Source organism: Pelophylax lessonae, assembly GCF_965119305.1.
Source record: "Pelophylax lessonae genome assembly, chromosome: 9".
Lineage (NCBI taxonomy): Eukaryota > Metazoa > Chordata > Amphibia > Anura > Ranidae > Pelophylax > Pelophylax lessonae.
The window spans coordinates 247,399,114-247,416,492 of record NC_138776.1 but is presented as its reverse complement, the minus strand read 5'-3'; the positions used below and the strand labels follow the sequence as shown (position 1 = coordinate 247,416,492).

The 17,379-nt window shown below is 42.6% G+C and overlaps 2 protein-coding genes and 1 long non-coding RNA gene across 6 annotated transcripts in view; 2 read left to right on the top strand and 1 right to left on the bottom strand.

Annotated features, from left to right (window-relative positions):
• LOC309564357 (uncharacterized protein) overlaps positions 1-17,379 on the top strand; it is a 1,447,080-nt gene that overhangs the window by 995,415 nt on the left and 434,286 nt on the right. The window lies entirely within an intron of this gene.
• LOC309562846 (uncharacterized protein) overlaps positions 1-17,379 on the bottom strand; it is a 359,272-nt gene that overhangs the window by 157,526 nt on the left and 184,367 nt on the right. Inside the window, exon 3 of one of the 3 annotated variants that reach the window (XR_014225643.1) lies at positions 1,131-1,213. The exons of the other annotated variants lie outside the window; for them this stretch is intronic. The gene's annotated coding sequence lies outside the window, so the exon portion shown is untranslated. The remainder of the gene's footprint in view (positions 1-1,130; positions 1,214-17,379) is intronic. 3 annotated transcript variants of the gene reach the window in all.
• LOC309563017 overlaps positions 1-17,379 on the top strand; it is a 350,229-nt gene that overhangs the window by 157,121 nt on the left and 175,729 nt on the right. The gene's annotated exons all lie outside the window — the stretch shown is intronic.

The following is a 17,379-nucleotide window of genomic DNA, read 5'->3' as shown; positions in this document are numbered from 1 at the left end:
GCGCTGCACTTTTTGGTTTTTATTGTATTTTTTGAGTCACTGTTAGTTGATTTTGTGCCAGCTGCTCACTATTGTTCTCAATCATTTGGTTTTCTATCACATCTAGCACGGAAATTTCTCTTCTATTTATATACCATATCCCACAATCCTTTGCATGCAGTCACTACTAGCCACTGATTGGTCAGAGAATCCCGCCCACCCCGTTGTTATCCCACCCACTTAACTTTAGTACTACTTTAGTGGAAAAGCAAACCGTACCGTACCGAACCGTTCCAACACCGTACCATGCGGTACCAGCAGTGGAAAAGCAAACCCGGCCAAGCAGGGCCGAGTAGAGCCGAGCCGGTACTTGATGTGGAAAAGTGCCATAACAGCCTGGAGACACTATTCAGACACCTCAACCCTCTGCCTGGTCTATCAATTGCTGTCAGGAAGACATTGGTGTTGGTGGCATGTCAATTTAAGGTTTGTTAGCTACAGGAGTGTGCTTCAGGAAAAGCTGCAATGCTGGCTACAGGGTCCTGAATGGGAACTGCTTCCATGTCTCTTCACCTTTACTGTCTGATTGCACCCTGTCATTGGTTAGATGTGTTGGTGAGATGTGGTTCCATGCATTGTGAAAAGCACCTCAAAGCGCATTTCAATGGATATGCTTTTAAGTGCAATGAGCGGCAATGGACTTACTTGAATGCACCATTTATAGAAAGTACATTCTATGATGCAATGCAAATCCATTTAGTCCAGTGTGTTTTGATGACATTTTACTGAATGGCACCATATTGCACTAACACATGCAATGTGTTACCACACATTGTAGTAAAGTGCATGATAATGCAATTACTTTGTGCGAATAGTTTATAACTGTCATGCACCTGTAATGTGGAACCATTGGCTGCATAAGCATACTCAGGTTGCTGATGGGAAAATGCCGCCCGTAGCGCGCCGCAAACTGATAACACACAAAACATGGGCGTCAATTTGCTGCCCCTCTCAAAGTTCTACTTGGGTCCAATGGACCCAACAGGACCCATGGTAGAGCTGGCCCTGCCTATATGTTTAGCTGTTTGCCCAAAATTAAGCTTTAGAAGTGAACAATTGTATTTAATACTTATTTTACATACTGTACTTACTCTTGCTCACAGAGAGATAAGGAGATGGTCCCTAGAAAGAAAAGGAGTAACAGGGATTTCTTCAAGGTGAACATCTTTCGGCTCTGTGAATAATTTGGATTCATGGAAAGAAAAAAGACAAAATTGACATTATGATTTAATGACAACATGAGGCACCCTAATGTTCGGCACACATAAAATGGTTGTTCCGATACAATAAAAAGTTCAATGTTTGCTTGCTGTAAACCAGGGGTGTCAAACTCAATATCATCATGGGCCACATCAGCATTATGATTGCCCTCAAAGGGCTGGTTGTATCTGTAAGACTAGTTTTCGAGAGTACCCCACCCCTCCCTACACCAGATGTCAAGAGCACCCCCACCATCAGCAGTCAAGAGTCCTCCACCCTCCCTTACATCACAGTGCTCCCCCCTTACCTTGTGGTGCTGATGAGAAGGAGCTGGGGGCATTGCTAGGAAGCAGAAAGTGCAGGGTCTGGAGGGGGACCAAAGGAAGGCTGGAGCTCTCCTGCAGCTGCAGGACAGGTGCGAGGGCCACATGAGGTGGCCTGGAGAGCCGGATTCGGCCGGCGGGACTTGTGTTTGACACATGTGCTCTAGACCATCACAAAAGTTCAGGTACATCTGGCAACCATTATGGCAGGTTTAGGTGGATATGATATAAAATTTCTAGAACTTACTGGATCTGGTTACCCATAGCTAAAACAATGATTAAGGGGGTCTTGTTCTATCCTGTTCATTAATTGCACAAAAGGAAGAGCACAGCAGGTTCTTAGATGCCATTGGAGATGGTTCACAAGAACTGAAGTTCCAATCTCCATTGACTATGGTTTCAAGGGCCATAGACATCTTAAACAGGGATGCTTTTTGCCTCACGGGCTACCCACTCTAGTCCTCACTCAATCTGTGCTAAAGGATGACTGACACTAATGGCGCTTTTCCACTGCATGGAACCGTATCGGTTCGGCACCTTTTTGTGCTTTTCCACTGCTGGTACCGCATGGTATAGGGTCGGAACGGTTCGGTACGGTACTGTATAGGTTTGCTTTTCCACTGCATGGAACCGAACGGTACGGTACGGCTCTGAAAAAACAGTACCTACTCGATTGTGGTTCCAACAGGTATCAAACTGGTACCATATCCCACAATCCTTTGCATGCAGTCACTACTAGCCACTGATTGGTCAGAGAATCCCACCCACCCCGTTGTTATCCCACCCACTTAACTTAGTACTACTTTAGTGGAAAAGCAAACCTATACCGTACCGTACCGAACCGTTCCGACACTATACCATGCGGTACCAGCAGTGGAAAAGCAAACCTGACCAAGCAGGGCCGAGTAGAGCCGAGCCGGTACTAGCCGGTACTTGCAGTGGAAAAGTGCCACTAAGATTATAATAATCCATTATATTAACTGAACTAATTATTTTTATATGGGTTTTCTTGTCTGAATGAGAAGAGTACCCAGATAATGATTCTAGGACAATATCCCCCCGGACAATATCCCCCCGGAAAATATTCCCCGGACAATATCCCCCCGGACAATATCCCCCCTGGACAACATCCCCCCGGACAATATCCCCTCTGGACACCATCCCCCTGGACAATATCCTCCCTGGACAATATCCCTCTAGACAATATCCCCCCTCTAACCCTAACCCTATGTCCAGGGGGATGTTTTCCGGGGGGATATTATCAGGGGGGATGTTGTCCTGGGGGGATTATGTCCAGGGGGATGTTTTCCGGGGGGGTATTGTCCCGGGGGATATTGCCCGAGGGGATAATGTCCGGGGGGATATTGTCCGGGGGGATATTGTCCTGATACCCCAGATAATTGTCTTTGTGATTTTAATTTATTCCTGGTTTGGAGAGAAGGAGAAGTTACATAGTAGGTGAGGTTGAATAAAGACAATAGTCCATCCAGTTCAACCTTTGTAGGTGTGTGTGGCCGTAATCATCTCTCATACCCCTGAATGTTCTGATCCTTGAGATGTACGTCTAAGAGTCTTTTGAGAGCCACCATACTTCCCGCAGAAACCACCTCTTGTGGTAGAGAATTCCACAATCTTGTAGCTCTAACAGTAAAGAACTCCCCACGTTGCCTGAGGTTAAAACGCTTCTCCTCTAATCGCAAGTTTTCCTTCTTCTTCATATTATTTGAAAATAATTGATCATTATAAGGTATATAATTATATTATTATATTAATGCTAGCTTTCTACTGTTTCCTAATAAGGGCATAAATACATGAAAGAACACTATTTTATGTATAACTATATTAGCATATTAATAATATTTGAGTCAAATGATTGATATTTGAATGCAGTAAAAGTATGTTAGGTTTTACTATGTACTGAAGGACAATATCCCATACCCCTCTTCCACTGGTCAGCTGGTAACAAAGATTTGAATTACACCATGCACTGTGTATTCCTGGTCTATACCAGATTTGTTTTCTAACATCCAGACTCACATTTTCACAAATCTGCACATAAAAAAATGACTTAAAGTGTAACTACAGCCAAATGTATTTTCATTTTGGATAGAGTTAGGGAGAGTTATCACCTCTGGGAATTTTTCTTTTGCCATTTCTGTCCCATTGGGGAGATTTCCCGTCACTTCCTGCCCCATATCCAAAACAGGAAGTGAGAGGAAATCCCTCCAAAATAAGGGAATCCTGTAGTGTCAGCAGGGTCCCAATTGGAATATTTTTACAGTATTAAGCTGGATACACACTATACAATTTCCTTTAGCTTTTTTTCCTTTAGATTTACCAAAATCAAATAATATGAGGTCAAACCTAAACACTTTCAATTTGTTATGCAATCAGGCAGACCCTTGCACTACATAGTTGAAGGTAAATCTAAAGGAAATCAAACAACAAAAGTTGTATAGTGTGTATCCAGCTTTGTCCCGTCGGCGTAAAGTCGAAACCTTTTATCTTCAAATGCTTCTCATCCTTAAAAGGTATTTATTCAACATATAGGCTCTATGAACGTTGGGCTTAGGAAAAAAAAAAAAAAAAAAAGTTCACCTGGCAGAAAAAAAAAACGCTCATATAGAACGTTTTTGTACACAGTTTAGGCGAGTTTTGGAGAGTTTAGCTTTTTTCTACCAGAAAGCTCCAATCAAATAAGCAAACCAGAAGGTTTTTTTTTCTGCCTCTACACGCTGAGCTCAAAATATGCCTCTAATCTTCTTAAAGCGGAGTTCCAGCCACAAAATCGTTACAATAGATTTTGTGGCATCCGCTTATTGTCACCTGTAACAGTATTGGGTATTCCCGTATTTATTTATTTTTTTTACTTACCTTGTTTCTGTAGAAAATATACTCACCTTTCCTTCTACTTCCTCCCACCTCGGCCGCGGCCCGCGCAGTTACTTCCTGTCCTGCAATGCGTCCTGGGAGCTCTTAGTCATCACTCCCAGGATGCAATGGGCAGTGACGAAGGCGTCCGGCCGCTCCTCTCATCGCATTATTTGCAAACAGGAAATAACACGATGATAGGCGTCCCTATACTATGCCGATCGCATAGTACTGAGCATGCGCGAGATTTCGCGCTGCATTCACCGGCCTCCTCCCTCTACAACAAGGAAGCAGGGCAGACATTTCCATACTGCGGCTTCGGGAAACCCAGACAAAGATGGCGGCCCTCTGCAAACATTATATAAAGTAAGAATTTATGATTGCAAATCTATTATTACACTGTATATCACCGGATTAGCTGATGTATGAAGGGAGGTGGATCACTGTTTGGGAAGTATTTAAAAAAAAAAAAACGATTCTGTGGCCGGAACTCCGCTTTAATGTGCATGGACACACAAGATAACGCTGAGCTGCTTCTACAGGCAAAACCAAAAAACGCCTTTTTTTAACCACTTCAGCCCCGGAAGATTTACCCCCTTCCTGACCAGGCCCTATTTTGCGATTCGGCACTGCATTACTTTATCCGACAATTACGCACTCGTGCGATGCTGTACCCAAACAAAATTTACGTCCTTTTTTCCCCACAAATAGGAGCTTTCTTTTAGTGGTATTTCATCACCTGTGCAATTTTAATTTTTTGCGCTACAAACAAAAAAAAGCAACAATTTTGAAAACAAAAATAAAAATCACATTCTGCTATATGACATTCCCAAAAAAAAATTTAAAATAATTTTTTTTTACCATTTTAGGCCAATTTGTTTTCTGCTACATATTTTTGGTAAAAAAAAAATCGCAGTAAGCGTATTTTGATTGGTTTGTGCAAACGTTATAGCGTCTACTAACTACTGGAAAGATTTATGTCATTTTTATTGTTCTTTTTTTTTTTACTAGTAATGGCAGCGATCTGCGATTTTTTGCGGGACTGCAAAATTGCTGCGGACAGATCGGACCCTTAACTGACATTTTTTGGGGGTACCAGTGACATTACTACAGTAATCAGTGCTAAAAATAGGCACTGTTACTGTAATAATGCCATTGGCAGGGAAGGGGTTAACCCTGTGGGTGATCAAGGGGTTAAATGTGAGCCTAGGGGAGTGATTCTAACTGTGGAGGGGCGTGGCTTCTGAGATGACCATATATGAGGATATATAGAAGCTCTGTGATCATTCCAGGGAGAAGAACGATCGACTGTGTTTACAACAGCTGACCGTCCTTCTCTCTCAGCGGGGAATGATCGTGGGTGTCAGGCGGCAATCCTTATATCAAATGTAGTTTAAGTGTGAAGAAACTTGAAAAGAGAAATGACCTGAAATTGCAAAACTGTAAAAATGATTTTAATAAATACAGTAAACCCCCCTCCATTGCGGGGGTTACGTTCCGGACCCAGCCGCGAAAAGTAAAATTCCGCGAAATAGAAAAACCCTATTAAAATGCATTGTAAGCATGTTTTTTTTACTGTCACTGTACGTGTAGAAGCATTTTAAGGTCTTTAAACACACTTTTAAAAAAATAGAAACTCATTTAAACACATAAAAGATACTAAGAGACAGAGCAAGAGCTAGGAAAACACAAAAATATTTAATTTTTAATGATTTATATAGTAAAATAACATTACATAAAAAACCGCGAATTACCGGGACCGCAAAAACTGAACCGCGATGGAGCGGGGGATTACTGTAAACTTTTTTTTTTTTTTTATTATTATTACATCTAATGCATGTGAGCAATATATTTGGGAACTAGAGTTTAATAAAAGTTTTATCAAAATTGTAAAAAGCTAAAAATTCCCAATCTATACACAAAAATGAAAATTTGTCTGATCCGCTTTATAATGTTTTTTTAATACGCTTACAATTAAGATTGTGAAATATGTACAGTGGCTGGTTTAATTCTAGTCTACTCAACTTTTGGTATTATTTGCTTTCAAATTTGTGAATCAATTTGAATTTTCGCATTTATTGTGGGAATAAACCATTATGAGAAAAATGATATAAGAAAACTTGCCATGCTTTTTGAATCAAAGTAAAACAGAGGAGTCATTTAAACTTTACCTGAAAGCTGAATACCAAGTTTTCTTTCCTTATAAATGATTATATTAGGATGAATAGTATAAAATAATTTAATATAATATAATATAATATAATATAATATTGAATAATACTAATAATTTAATTAATTCAATAATTGAATGTGGAACAGGTGCGCTGCTATAAGTAATGTGGGAAGTCCCTAATAAATAAATTGCTGCTCACATCGTGATCAAGTACTCAAAAACTTGAAGTAATCAGAAATGTATAAAGAAATGGTGGTGCGCTATTCTTCTGTGCTACATATAAATTATAATTTGCTAATACACGCAGTGCATAAACAATAAATAAAATATATATAAATATAAAAATGTGGTAAATAATCCATGATTAATCTTCTGTGCTATATGTAAATAATAATTCATACTGTGCATGAACAATAAATCACAAAGAAAAATATATAAATATAAAAAAGTACAAAAATTTGGGGAGTTTCCCTAGATTGGGACTTTTTAGGCACAAAGACTAAGATATGTAGAAAAATTGGTATACAATATTTTATTATGCAATAATATGCAAAAAATGATAGGATTTGTATAAAAAATTGAATGTTGCTTGCTGTTTTTATACAAATCCTATAATTTTTTTGCATATTACTGCTTAATAAAATATTGTATACCAATTTTTCTACATATCTTAGTCTTTGTGCCAAAAAAGTCCCAATCTAGGGGAACTCCCCAAATTGTTGTACTTTAAAGGGATGTGGCACTGTATATAAGAACACTGGTCATGAGCAATTCTTTATTACTTAAATATAAAAAGTGGTAAATAATCTGTGATAAAAACAGGGGTAATCTATAATAAAGTCTGTGATTGTTGACAGTTCATGCAGTGCTTTATAACTCGATTAATCATATGTTGACATTGTGATTAAAACTTCTTAAAACAACTAGTAAAGTGCTTTGTGCTTGATAATAATATAATATAATATAATATGATATGATATGATATGATATGATATAATATAATATGATATAATATAATATAATATAATATAATATAATATAATATAATATAATATAATATGATATAATATAATATAATATAATATAATATGATATAATATAATATGATATGATGATATGATATGATATGATATAATATAATATAATAATATAATATAATATAACATAACAATATTCTCGTTCCTTTTCTCTCTTGTAGAGAAATTGGAGGGAGCAACCGCGAGCTGAGTGATAAAAAAAAAAAAAAACATAACAATATTCCAGCATATACTTACCAGGTACTTCAGTTGGTGCTGAGAATGTAGAAGGCTGGAAGACTTCAGTGGAGGTCTACCCTACAAAGAATGGGGTTGGCTTATATATTAAAATAAAAACAAGTTTAGTACACTGAACTTTTATTTAAAGTTTAAGGTAAAAGCCACATCTTTCTTAGGAACACATAACTGATACCATACGTATTTACTAAAATATTTGCCTGATAGCCTCCAGGTGGGACAAATATCAGCACCCAATAAACATCTAAATATCTCCTGATCTGCTATTTAGACAACTTTAACGTTAAGTGGAATTCCAGCCCACATTTTTGCTTTGTTTTAGATGGCAGGTCTTATTTTTTTCCTGTCTAAACTGTTTGGACATCTCCAGTTTCTGGGGACAGACCCCACTCTCAGAAGGCTTTCTCTGGGCAAAAAAAAAAAAAAATCCTGTCTGTACTGGGTAACTTTCTGGAGGTATTGCACAACTCCTGACTGTTTTGCACAACTCCCGGATGTACTGGGCTTGCAAAAGGAATATCCTGCAGTACTCCTTGTACTGATAGTTTCCTCCACTCCCTTAAGAGACCAACGTACCTCACTGTTACTTCTCCTCTGTAAAGTGGGGTCAATTACTCACTCAGCCACAGGATCGTTGGACTTCTCCCACCAACTTCCTCCTGGCTCAGCTCAGTCTCTGGACAAAGGTTCTTCAATAGGCCCTCCAGCTAAGCCTAGCTAGGACCTCAATGTCTTCACTCTGGTTCCTCTAGCTTTTTTTATCCCAGAGGTCTGCTCTTGCAGGACTAGGTCCAGGAATTCTGCTATCTTACTGCCAGGCCTCGGCCTACTTATTGGCTCTCCCTCCACCTTCTGGGCACACCTCCCTCAGGGATTAAGTCCCATAAATATTAAGGGTGCGTGTCCTGCTCTCCCATTCACTATGCTTCCAGAACACTCTAGTAGCCGGACAGCAGCCTGTGAAACACTGAGCAGCCCTAAGCAATCAACCCCTGCTCCCAGAAAGGGACAATTGGCATGGCAAAAGCACTGCTATTTCTTGTGTCTTAAAGGGACAGGAGTATTTAAAAAAAATTAGGGTTACAACCACTTTAAGAGATCGAAGTACCCAACCTGTCACTTCTCCTATGTAAAGTGGGGATAATTACTCACTCAGCCACAGGATCATTGGACTTCTTCTCACTAACTTCCTCCTGGCTCAGCATAGTCTCTGGATAAAGGTTCTTCAGTAGACTCTCCAGCTGGGACCTCAATGTCTTCACTCTGGCTCCTCTAGTTTTCTCTGTTCCAGGGGTTTCCTCTTGCAGGACTGGACCCAGGAATTCTGCTCTCTTTCTCCCAGGCCTACTTATAGGCCCCCTCTCCACCTTCTGGGCACACTTCCCCAGGGATTGGTTGGAGTCCCATAAATATTCAGGATGCTTGTCCTGCTCTCGCATTCACTATGCGAGAAGAACACTCTAGAAGACAGGGAAGAGTAGCAGAACAGCAGCCTGTGAAACACTGTGCAGCCTGAAGAAATCATCCTCTGCTCCACTGTTTACAGAGGAGCTAAACTAAATCCAGCAGCCTATTCTGAACTAGGAGGGTGCTACACAAATATTCCATCACTCCCCACTCCAGGCCAGCCCATGCTCTGCCTTCCATCCTGCTGTTTCAGCCAATTGGGACTTGTTTAACCAGCCCCAAGCAATGTTCCCTCTAATTTTTTACTGTGCTGAGCAAATAAAAAAATTTCTGAGCGCAAACCTTTAGATTGAGCAATGGGGGGGGGGGGGGACGTCAATGCAGAGTGACCAGCTTGCCCCAATCAACTGCAGAGTGCCACAGCATTGCCCCCAATAAACTGCAGAGTGCCACAGCAATGCCCCCAATAAACTGCAGAGTGCCACAGCATTGCCCCCAATAAACTGCAGAGTGCCACAGCAATGCCCCCAATAAATTGCAGAGTGTCACAGCAATGCCCCCCATAAACTGCAGAGTGCCGCAGCAATGCCCCCAATAAACTGCAGAGTGCCACAGCATTGCCCCCAATAAACTGCAGAGTGCCCACAGCAATGCCCCCAATAAACTGCAGAGTGCCACAGCATTGCCCCCAATAAACTGCAGAGTGCCACAGCATTGCCCCCAATAAACTGCAGAGTGCCACAGCATTGCCCCCAATAAACTGCAGAGTGCCACAGCATTGCCCTCAATAAACTGCCGAGTGCCACAGCAATGCCCCCAATAAACTGCAGAGTGCCACAGCATTGCCCCCAATAAACTGCAGAGTGCCACAGCAATGCCCCCAATAAACTGCAGAGTGCCACAGCATTGCCCCCAATAAACTGCAGAGTGCCACAGCAATGCCCCCAATAAATTGCAGAGTGTCACAGCAATGCCCCCAATAAACTGCAGAGTGCCACAGCATTGCCCCCAATAAACTGCAGAGTGCCACAGCAATGCCCCCAATAAATTGCAGAGTGTCACAGCAATGCCCCCAATAAACTGCAGAGTGCCACAGCATTGCCCCCAATGAACTGCAGAGTGCCACAGCAATGCCCCCAATACATTGCAGAGTGCCACAGCAATGCCCCCAATAAACTGCAGAGTGCCACAGCAATGCCCCCAATACATTGCAGAGTGCCACAGCAATGCCCCCAATAAACTGCAGAGTGCCACAGCATTGCCCCCAATAAACTGCAGAGTGTCACAGCAATGCCCCCAATAAACTGCAGAGTGCCACAGCATTGCCCCCAATAAACTGCAGAGTGTCACAGCAATGCCCCCAATAAACTGCAGAGTGCCACAGCATTGCCCCCAATAAACTGCAGAGTGCCACAGCAATGCCCCCAATACATTGCAGAGTGCCACAGCAATGCCCCCAATAAACTGCAGAGTGCCACAGCATTGCCCCCAATAAACTGCAGAGTGTCACAGCAATGCCCCCAATAAACTGCAGAGTGCCACAGCAATGCCCCCAATAAATTGCAGAGTGTCACAGCAATGCCCCCAATAAACTGCAGAGTGCCACAGCATTGCCCCCAATGAACTGCAGAGTGCCACAGCAATGCCCCCAATACATTGCAGAGTGCCACAGCAATGCCCCCAATAAACTGCAGAGTGCCACAGCATTGCCCCCAATAAACTGCAGAGTGCCACAGCAATGCCCCCAATAAACTGCAGAGTGCCACAGCATTGCCCCCAATAAACTGCAGAGTGCCACAGCATTGCCCCCAATAAATGCAGAGATGCCAGCTTCTCTCCTGCGTTAACATGCTGGTGGAGCAGGAAGTCGGCATTGCGGCCCGGGTAAGGGATGTGCTGCATTCCGAGCAAATGAACAGCTTCTGACCTCCTGAGTGGATCTTCTGGTGTTTGACCAGCCGTGGCATGGCCCCCCCGCGACCCCGTGCACTTACCTCACGGACGGTCACGGTACTCTGTCTTCAGTCCCCGGCTTCCAGCTTCCCGCGTCTCCATCCTCCCGAGTCCCGGCGCCTCCTCCTCGGCCAATGGCATGAAGTTGGCCTTTCGGCCAATCAGGAAGCGGGAGGACCCGCTCCCTGATTGGCCAGGAGGAGGATCCGTATGACAATAGCGAATTTTCATTCGCTATTGTCACACGATGGGCGTGCTCTCGGGGCGCACGCTCTGCTCCCTGGCCGCCCCGCCTGCGGCTGCGCCGTCTAACTAGGTGCTTGCGCGGGACGTAATTTCCACTGCGCGTCCGCGCACGCGCGCACCTTAAAGGGAACACTGGCCCCAAGTATTCTATCTATTCTTATACCATTAGCCCACCACCTTTGAATCCTTTCCAGAGTCCCACAAGGGAGAGAAGAGAATGTCAGGCTGCCACCCAATGCCATTTGGGGGTCGCCCCCCCCAAGGAATACAGACACGAGAGGGAGGAAATTGAGTAATCAGGTAAGAATAAATAAGAGCCCAGTGATATCTTCTGCTGAATCTGTCCCACAATGTTCAGCCACAGTGTCACCTGTCACTTCTGAAAGCTGAACAAAGTATTAATTAAAGTCTTATTAAACTCATAACCAAAAAGCAGCAGCTTTACCAATCTTCAGATTTAGTGGCTGCATTAGTTTCCTTTTTACCAAAAAATGAGCTAACATGAGCGTGCCATCATCCTATAATTAGTCAAAAGAGAAAAAAAAGGCCCAGTTGGAAACTAGACCCAAGGTGGACTTTATTGGCACAATAAGGACAGACTTCAATATCAAAAAATTATATAAAATTCAAACTTATTGAGTTCCATTAAAAACATAATAGATAAAAAACATAAGGAAAAAATTCAACCCAAAAAGAGGGTTATAATTAGTCCCACATGTCAAGACATATTATGAGTCCAGCCTACATATAAGACCTAGCGTCAATATAAGAGAATAAGCCTGCCTGAAGGTCAATGCGTTTTGCAGGTTGTTTCGTCAGGACCGATTGCAGATATAAAGATTCTTTGAATAAACAAATAAGAGCAAGAAAAATTTGTACATAACATCGTGTGTGGTGTGTAACAAACGATACTCCAATAATATATAACAATCGATATACATTTGACCAAAACATTACACAAACCTCCTCAATATGGCGCAACAGGGTAAATTTGGCTTTGGACGGACACAGGGAGCAAGAGAATCCCTTTTATCTTTTTTGTACATCCCAGTATTCTGTTGGCGTTGCTTGCAGCGGCTTGGCATTTTCCATCCCCCCCCCCCCCCCAGTGAGTAGCTTGCTTTCTGGTTTTTGGCACCCAGGTGCATTACTTTACATTTTTCAACATTAAACCTCATCTGCCATGTAGTTGCGCACCCCATAATTTTGTTCAGGTCCGCTTGTAAGGTTTCCACATCCTGCGTAGAAGATATTGGCAAGCTTAGTTTAGTATCATCTGCAAATACTGAGATTTTACTCGATATCCCCTCCTCTAGATCATTTATGAATAAATTAAACAGGATTGGCCCCAGGACAGAACCCTGGGGGACCCCGCTTTCCACACCCCCCCAATCTGAGTACTCCCCATTAGACTTTAATGGCTGCTGCTGTTGCTGGAGAACCAGGAGCCTGGAAAGAGTAACCTGTGGCTGAATCTGTGATGAGCCCTGGGAGTTGCTGGTTAGAATGAAATGAATGAGCTTCCAGTTGTGGTGCCATTTTGAGCAGATGTGATCCCTGGTTGCAGGACTGGCCCAAGACATTGTGCTGCCTGGGTCCAATAATAAAATGCTAACAGTCAGTTAAGTGCTGTCAGTGTAGTGTACAGACATACCCCACTTTTAAAATGTATGGATATGTTGTAGCCCTGTGTGCTCCCCAAGTTGGTGTCCCTGTCACTTATGGTTCAGGAGTAGTGCCATGTCAAGCTGTCCAATATTTCCCGTAGATGCCAATGTTAGACTGGGAGCAGTGTTATGTCAAGCTGACCAATGTTTCCCATAGACGACAATGTTAAAGATGGGGAGCAGTGCCATGTCAAGCTGACCAATATTTCCCATAGATGTCAATGTTAAAAACGGGGAGCAGTGCCATGTCAAACTGACAAATATTTCCCATAGACGCCAATGGGCACTGAAAGCTGAAAATTGGTCTAGGCAGGAAGGGGGTGAAAGTTCCCCGTATTTAAGTGATTAAGGGGAACCCTATGACAGGATTTGAAAAAAAAAATGGCATGGGATCCCTCCCAAAATCTATACCAGGCCCTTTGGGTCTGGTATAGATTCTAAGGGGAACTCCACATTAAAATTAAAAAAAAAAAAAAAACGGAGTGGGGTCCCCCCAAAATCCATACCAGACCCTTATCAGAGCATGCAGCCTGGCAAGGCAGGAAATGGGGGGGGGCAAATGAGCACCCCCCCCCTTGAACCAAACCAGGCCACTTGCCCTCACCATGGGAAGGGTGCTTTGGGGTGCCCCCAAAGCACCTTACCCTCATGTTGATGGGGACAAGGGCCTCTTCCCGACAACACTGGGCTGTGGTTGTGGGGGTCTGCGGGTGGGGGGCTTATCTGAATCTGGAAGCCCCCTTTAAAAAGAGGCCCCCAGATCCCGCCTCGCCTCTATGTGAATGGGTATCGGGTACATCGTACCCCTACTCATTCACCAAAAAAGTGTAAAAACACAGTAAACTGTTTTTGACAAATCTTTTATTAAAATGTTGCGAAATGTTGTGTAAATAAAAAGAATAATAATAAAATTTAAAAAAATTTAAATAGTCTTTTATGTCATTTTTATTCTTCCTGTCACCTTAGTGCAAATAACATCTGTGCCTTGTGCAAATTGCTGCCACTACTGTGCTCACAGAACTCTCACCTTCAATTTACTTGTATCTCAGCATATATACTGTATATTATCATCCACAATGTGATTCACCTGTATCCTCTGTCCACCTCTAAGTATTTCTCCCAGTATTCTGCTTTGTATGGGGGAAGAAAAAGTACAGAAATGCTCCTCACAGTGTACTGTTATTGATGTCAATGGTTTATTAAATGATAAAAACTGCACTTACACTTTAATTACTTGTAAAAAGCCAACAAAAAACATGAGTACCAGAGTTTTTCTTCCACTGGCTCCCTCGTCTGCTTCCACTCATGCCCTATGTGTTTTACGTCACTGTCACGGGTCCCTGAGGAAGTCACGTGATGGTGATATAACGCATAGGGCGTGTTCTGTGAGCACAGTGGTGGCAGCAATTTGCACAATTCACAGAAGGAATATTAGCACTTTATATCACAATTGTAGTTATACAGTATCTCACAAAAGTGAGTACACCCTTCACATTTTTATAATTATTTTATGATATCTTTTTATCTGACAACACTGAAGAATTGACACTTTGCTACAAGTAGTGAGTGTACAGCTTGTATAACAAATTTGCTGTCCCCTCAAAATAAGTAAACACACAGCTATTAATGTCTAAACCACTGGCAACAAAAGTGAGTACACCCCTAAAGCCCCGTACACACGCGTCGATAGTTGGCCGTGAATTTTCGGCCAACGTCCGATCGGCCGATTTTCGGCTTGTTAGTATGATGCTTCCGACAACCGACTCCGACTTTTCGGCCGAACAAAATCTGGTGTGCAGGCTATAAAATCTTTATTGGCCGTCAATACAACGGCCGATTTTCCGTCAGTCAGTACAGATTTCGGCAGACAAAAATCTGATGAGCAAGACTGGGCATGCTCAGAGAAGAAAAGACACACGGAAAGTAAACCAGCACATGACATCACTTCTGAAGTAGATTTTTGTTGGCCGAGAAAATTCGTGTGCAGTCTAGGCACATTCCAACCAACAAAACACCACTCTGGACAAAAGTCGGACGATCGGTCGGCCGATAATCGTTGCGTGTGTACGAGGCATAAGTGAACATGTCCAATTTGGGCCCAATTAGCCATTTTCCCTCCCCGATGTTATGTGACTCGTTAGTGTTACAAGGTCTCAGATGTGAATGGGGAGCAGGTGTGTTAAATTTGGTGTTATCTCTCTCACTGTCTCATACTGGTCACTGGAAGTTCAACATGGCACCTCATAGCAAAGAACTCTCTAAGGATCTGAAAAAAGAATTGTTGCTCTACATAAAGATGGCCTAGGCTATAGGGAAGATTACCAAGACCTTGAAACTGAGCTGTAGCACGGTGGCCAAGACCATACAGTGGTTTAACAGGACAGGTTCCACTCAGAAAAGGCCTCGCCGTGGTTGACCAAAGAAGTTGAGTGCACATGCTAAGTGTAATATTCAGAGGTTTTCTTTTGTAAATAGATGTATGAGTGTTGCCAGCACTGCTGCTGAGGTTGAAGGGGTGGGGGGTCAGCCTGTCAGGGCTCAGACCATATATCGCACACTGCATCAAATTGGTCTGCATGGCTGTCATCCCAGAAGGAAGCCTCTTCTAAAGATGATGCACAAGAAAGCCTGCAAACAGTTTGCTGAAGACAAGCAAACTAAGGACATGGTTTACTAGAACCATGTCCTGTGGTCTGATGAGACCAAGATAAACTTAATTGGTTCAGATGGTGTCAAGTGTGTGTGGCGGCAACCTGGTGAGGAGTACAAAGACAAGTGTGTCTTGCCTATAGTCAAGCATGGTGGTGGGAGTGTCATGGTCTGGAGCTGCATGAGTGCTGCCGGCACTGGGGAGCTACAGTTCATTGAGGGAACCATGAATGCCAACATGTACTGTGACATACATTTTCAGCTCCTCAGAGAGTTCTTTGCCATGAGGTGCCATGTTGAACTTCCAGTGATCAGTATGAGAGAGTGAGAGTGATAACACCAAATTTACCACACTTGCTCCCCAGTCACACCTGAGACCTTGTAACGAGTCACATGACACCGGGGAGGAAAAATGGCTAATTGGGCCCAATTTGGGCATTTTCACTTAGGGGTTGAAAGGTAATACCCCTTGGTAGGTATAATTCTGCCGGCCAGTCTCCCTTCAATCTGCAAAGAATATACGAGCGCTCGGAAATACAACATCTAGACAGGTTAGTGTTTCAATGCTGTATTCGAATATATGTATCCTGAAGACAGCTTATATACAGTACAAAAAGGGGATGTAACAATTAGTCTTCCCAGACCACTAAAAATATGTTATACAATTACTTCATCATGCATAGAAAGCAGGAAAGGTGTTCACAAAAGAAGAGACAAGGAATGTTTACATTCAGGAAGCAGCCCAGGAAAGACAGATTCTGAAATAATACACAGGACAGGCTTCTCTCAGTAAAACACAATCGAAGGAAACTTACAATGGAAAAGAATTGAAGGAAGCCCATAGCTTTGAGAATCAGCATCCTATAGAAAACCTAAATTCTTTAAAATAGTTACAGTTCATAAAGGGGGCCTCTGGATAAATGAATTTAAGCATGGCTAAATTAATATCACTTATATCAATCCTCTCATTTGTCATAAAAATGACAATTATAAGTCTTGTTTCCAAAATGCATCATCTTGTGTTGCCTTCTTATAAATACATTGGCCCATTTTTACAAGCAAATATATAAAAAGAAGAAGAAGCAATAAACAAAAGTAACATTCCAGCTTGTCTGATCCATGATAATACAGATCCAAAAAAATCTCCAAAACTTCTCATGATACCTCGGCCTTTAAGGTGGTAGATACAGTTAGTAACAGTCCATACAAGGGAAAACACTGAAAATGAAGTCAGGTATCAGCAACCACAGTTTGTCTGAGTCCGGTGAAACTGGAAAAGTCATTTTCTACAGGGTCAGGGCGGTCTGCCCCCGTTAGTACCCCCTTTTCTTGACTCTCCTGTTCAAGGTCAGGGCGGTCTGCCCCCGTTAGTACCTCCTTTCTTGCTTCTGGATCCTCCGGCTCAGGTCCTCTCCGCACCAACTTCACTCTAGTGGCATGGATCCAAGTAGGGCTGTGTTCGGTCAAAACAGCGGTCCTGGTAACTGCTACCACGGTGGTCTCTGGGCCGTAGGCGAAATCCTTTTGTTTCTTTCTTTTGGGCAGCAGCTTCATCACCACTACGTCTCCTCCTCTGA